The 5,802-nt window shown below is 33.6% G+C and overlaps 1 long non-coding RNA gene across 1 annotated transcript; it reads right to left on the reverse strand.

Moving 5' to 3' along the window:
- Positions 1-1,976: 1,976 nt before the first annotated feature.
- Positions 1,977-4,783, reverse strand: LOC122056485. The gene is made up of 2 exons (XR_006133185.1): positions 4,277-4,783; positions 1,977-2,481 (listed from the first exon to the last, which is right to left on the reverse strand). It is a non-coding gene; the product is annotated as an uncharacterized LOC122056485 (long non-coding RNA).
- Between the last annotated feature and the right edge of the window lie 1,019 nt (positions 4,784-5,802).

Raw genomic sequence — 5,802 nt, forward strand, 5'->3', positions numbered from 1 at the left:
TTGTTTGATTATGTGTTTAAAACTTAAAATATAGAACTACCGATATCAGAATTTCATGAAACAAGAGTCTATGAGCTTCTAATTTTCCCTTAATCATAAATATATCCTCATCCTTAATTTTAAAATAATATATTGAGTTTTGTGTTTTTTTTACTTGAATTAGGTCAAATTTGGGTTAAAAAATCACCACACTAAATATATGAAGTTAAAATTATGGATAGGGATATTTTTAAGATCATGAGAAAATTAGAAACCCATAGAAACTTGTTTCATGAGATTAAATATTAGTGTATATATATATGTGTATTTTTTCATCATTAGTACTAATCTTTGATATAGTTCCGAATTTAATTGTGTTGGTGCTTCGTTCTTATTTTTTCTTTTCAGATTAGACAATGATGGCAATAAGGAAGAGGAAGACGAGCATGGGCCGACAAAAGATCGAGATTAAGCGGATCAAGAGCAAGGAGGCACGTCAAGTGTGCTTCTCCAAGCGCCGTGATTAAGTGTTCGTCAAAACTAATTGATCGAGATTAATCAATCAATATGTACGTATATATGATTGATATATATGATTGGTAAGGAGATTTGTAATAGAAACGGGACTCATACTTCTCAACATTAGTGTATATATAAATATTTGAAAGTACTATCAATTTTTTTTTTCTAAATTATCATTTAAATTAATCAATTATTCATGAAGAAAGATATTTTGATAATAATATAATTTTGAACAAATTTTGATATTAATGGAACTTAAGCAATATTTTTTTAAAAAAAATAAATGACTATAAAAAAAATACAGTTTGGGACGAATTTCTAAAAAATTTTCATTCCAAAAAATTTTGGGGCTGCGACAAAAAACTTTTCATCCCAAATTTCTTGTTGCCAACTTGACAACGAATTTGGGGACGAAATTAGCGATGAATAATATTTTTGTCATCATATTCGTCGCTAAATTTACAACAAAAACCATATTCCTCACAAAATTGCTGTAAAATTGGACCCAAATTTGGTGTCGAAATTGACAACGAATTATAATTTTGTCATCAAATTAGTTGTCATTTCTTCATTAACAATAATATTCATTGCAAATTATGATACCTAACTCTGCGACATAAAATAACTTTTGGAAGGAATATTATTTTTATTACAAAATTTACAATAAATTTGACGAAGAAAATAATAATATAGAAAAATACGTGGTCTATGACAAATTAATTTTTTTCTAAATTGGTCCCATATTCTGAGATAAATTTTGGGATGAAAAGTAATTTATCGCAAAATTATCTATACACAATAAATTGTAATAATTTAGCGAAATATTATTTTTGTCGCTAAATTCGTCCCTAAATTCAAAAAAAAATAAAATTCTATAGAATCAACTTGTTTCTACAATTTCTAATCCAATACGTATATATATCCAATCCATATATAAACATATGTACAACAAAATTAAATTAAATATCACATTATAAACATTCAACTCATCCTAAATAACATTATCACATCCTAATTAGCACACATCCTAATTAACACACATCCTATTTAACATATATGCACATATATTAATATTTGAAATCAATTTTACAATAATACAAATTCAAAGTTCTCAAAAAGTTATACAAAAACTTTCTTCTCCAAGACTCCAATCCAATACTCCAAAAAGTTATACAAGTCCAACATTCCTAAAAATTATATAAGTTTATTCAAAATAAACTATGCATACATCAACTCATCTTCTTTTTCCACTTTCCCCATCAAATCTTATTTTCCTACATAAAAATAAACTAACAAACAAGATAATTACTTAAATTATAAAGTTAGAGTGATATTAGAGGTTGGCGATCGGCTTAAATGTCAATATGTATATCTTGCTACTTACAAATAATGTAGCACGATGAATTTGAATGCATTTGTCACCAATTTGTTAGTTTTTCTGCCCTTATAGTTCATATGCAAACATGAAACGTCAATTGTTTGAATTGATAACTATTGCATTGAGAACTAAAGGAATTGATATCCTTGCCAGCACTACTATGCTTGCAAGCCCTACATTTCAACATCTTTCTCTCCACCTCTCCACTAGGTATAAGTATCCTAAATATGTTACAACCTATTTCATCATATCAAATTGTAACTACAAGTATCTTAAATATGATACAACCTATTTCACCACATCAAATTGTAGCTACAAGAATCCTAAACATGATATACAACCTATTTCACCACATCAAATTATAACTACAAGTATCCTAAATATGATACAACCTATTTCACCACAACAAACTGTAGTTACAAAAATCATGTTAGATTTCAATTCCAATATAGGATAAAGTAAATTATAAATTTGATGCATAAAAAGTTACAAGAACTCTTATGTAAACATTGAATCTATTACAATTAATCAGATAGTACCTTACAATAAAAAAAAAAAATACGAGTGTCTCCAACCACACTGAACTCATGGCAAATTGAGACCTGCACAAATAACAGTACGATTTCAGACAATACCTTACGATAATAAATAAAAAATAAAATTAGTTAATATAAGAATTAAATCAGATATCTATAGCATTATAGGTACGGACATCTAAGGCATTATAGTTAATAACATTTTATGCATTACAGTGGAGGTTTGAGGGCTTCAACTGTTGATTATTTAAAAAAAATAGAATCTACGTTTCCACCATTGACTGGTTTACAAGGAAGCTAAATGAAATCATGATATGGTATTTCATGAGTTACAAAAGTCCAATTCTTCTAAAATCTGAATTTTTGAATGTTATCTTCTCTTGCTTTAATTGAATTCATTTATGCGAATTGTCCATGGTAGCTCCTAATATGTTGCTCATATAGCTTGTCTTGTTAAACCCATGTCTACAATTGGTGTTCTTGGCACGAACCATATTGTATCCTACTAAAATTTTGTTGCACCTTTCCACATCCCAGGTTGTAGCCGTGAGCAATGCAATAGCTAGTACAAGATCAGAAGATTTGGGTTGGAAGATGAGATCTATTCACGTGTTGCCTATATATGTTTATATTACCTGGCTTGTCAACTGTTATGTACTCATCACTTTTGAGCCTCACAAGATTGCGTAAATATCTAAAATTCTTCACCCAACATTAGACAATTTTCCAATATTATCTTTCAAATATTGCAACTCTTTGTATCATATATTCTACAAAACAAAATTTATTTGCATTTAAAGTTGTTCACCTATCTTTTTTTTACATTACTGTAACTATTAGGAGATTTCATCTTGACAGAAAATCTCCTTCCCCCAACGTGCCATACTTATGCATCTTCTGAACATTTGTATCTTTTTATCTTCAGATGATGTAATTGGTTAGGTCTAACAAATTAACAAACTAGTCTAGATGCATATTAGAATAGATGCAACATTTACTTCCAAGTGCCTCAAAGTATGGAATTATTTATGCAATTTTATAGAAGAAGTTAGTTTAGCAGCAATGGTTGTTCATATACTATGTTATATGATTGATTATCCTTTCTAAGAAAATGACTTGATTGCTTGTCTTAAAGGTTTTAGCGCTACTTGGTGTTAGGTATTGTGAGTCTAGTACTACATTGATATTTTAAGTTTAGGAATTCTATTATTGAGTCAATACATACACATAATTATCCCTTTATAACAATAAAAATATAATTTCTCCTTTTTCTCCAAAACTCATCATCGTATTAGAGCACCCTTTTAGCATTACAGTGTTCCAAAAGAGGTATTCCACTCCTTAGAAGGTTACCCGTCTCCCCTCACCCACTTTCTCTCGTCTTCTTCTTCTTCTTCTTCTTCTTCTTCTCTAATAACATGTGATTTCCTCTGCAACTATGTCCACTGACTCATCTTTGATATATATTTTTCTTGCATAACAAGATATATATCTTACAAATCTAACTATTATTCCAGGCAGTGGCTAGCCGAGGCCAGGCAGCCACCAGCTGTGCCAGGCAGCGGCCAGCTGGGGCCAAGCAGTGACCAGTCGAGGCCAGGAAGCGGCCACCTGCGGCCAGCAATGGCCTGCCACTACCAGCGGCGGCAAGCAGCGGCCTGCCGCGGCCAGCAGCGGCAAGCAGCGACCAGTAGCAGCTACGAGAGGGGAGAGAGGAGAGAGGAGAGAAGAGAGGAACTTGCCAGGACAGCAGCGGCCTGCCGCGGCCAGCAGCGGCCTGCTGTGGCCTGCCGTGGCCAGCAGCGGCTAGTCGCAGCTATGAGAGGGGAGAGGGGAGAGCGGAGAGAGGAGAGGGACTTACCAGGACACACTGCCGCCACCACTGGAGATCTCTGTGGCAGCCGCTAGCCGGGGCCAGGCAGCGGCCAACTGGGGTAAAGTAGTGACCAGCCAGGGCCAGGAAGCGGCCACCCGCGGCCAGCAGTGGCCTGCCGCGGCAAGCAGCGGCTTGGCGCGGCAAGCAGCGGCCTGCCGCGGCTAGCCACGGCAAGCAGTGGCCAGTCGCAGCTACGAGAGGGGAGAGGGGAGAGCGGAGAGAGGAGAGAAGAGAGGGACTTACCATGACAGCAGCGGCCTGCCACGGCCAACCGCGACAAGCAGCGACCAGTCGCAGCTACGAGAGGGGAGAGGGGAGAGGGGAGAGCAGAGAGAGGAGAGAAGAGAGGGACTTACTAGGACACACTGCCGCCACCGCTAGAGATCTATGTGGCCGCCGCCGAAAATTGCTGCCTGGGAGAGAAGAAGAGATGAGTGGGAAATGGGGAACGAGATCTGAATTATACAAAGGGAATGAGACATGGAGTTTAGATCTAGAGTTTTTTTTGGAACAAATATTATTTTTGTCGTTAATTTCGTCCCTATATAGGGTAAATTCATAAAATCGTTCCCAAATCTAACAAGATTCATCCCAGAATTAAAAAAATTAAAATAAAATTGGAAACTTTAAATATGGACATAGAGATTTTAGAATTTCATGAAATAAGTTTTTATATGTTCGTAATATTCTTTTATCATAAAAATTTTCTCATCCGTAATTTTGAGTAAATATATTGAGTACAGTGAATTTTGAACCCGAATTTGATCAACTTCTGAGGACATTTTTATGATCAAGAGAATATTGCAAACATATAGAAACTTATTTCATAAAATTCTGACATCTCTAGGTTTATATTTAATATTTTTTATTCTTTTTTTTTTCTTTTTCTTTTAATTTTTCAATTCTGGGATGAATCCAGGATTCATCCCAGATTTGGGGATGAATCCATATATTTGTTCCCAAACAAACCCATAGATTTATCCCAAATCTGGGACAAATGATGGATTCCTCCCAGAATTAAAAAAAAAGTTAAAAATAAAAAGAATCATAATTAGAATCAGAATAAAAAATTTCATGAAATAAGTTTCAATGTGTTCATAATATTCATCTAATCATAAAATGTCCTTATCCATACTTTTGATCAAATATATTAAGTGTCATGAAATTTTAACCCAAATTTAACCTAATTCATGTTAAAATTTTACCACACTCAATATATTTGGTCAAAAATATGGATGAGCTCATTTTTATGATCAAATATTACAAATACATAGAAACTTGTTTTATATAATTTTGACATCTCTAGGTTCATATTTACTGTTTCTAATTTTTTTTCTTTTTTCTTTTAATTTTTCAATTTGGGATGAATCCAGGATTCGTCCCATATTTAGGTACGAATCCATAGATTTGTCCCAAAATCTGGGACAAATGTTGGATTCGCCCCATAATTAAAAAAATAAAAAAAAAAAGAAAAAGAAAAAAAATTAGAAGCTTTAAATATGAGCTTAGAG

The sequence above is a fragment of the Zingiber officinale genome, chromosome 3B (genome assembly GCF_018446385.1).
Source record: "Zingiber officinale cultivar Zhangliang chromosome 3B, Zo_v1.1, whole genome shotgun sequence".
NCBI classification, from domain to species: Eukaryota; Viridiplantae; Streptophyta; class Magnoliopsida; order Zingiberales; family Zingiberaceae; genus Zingiber; species Zingiber officinale.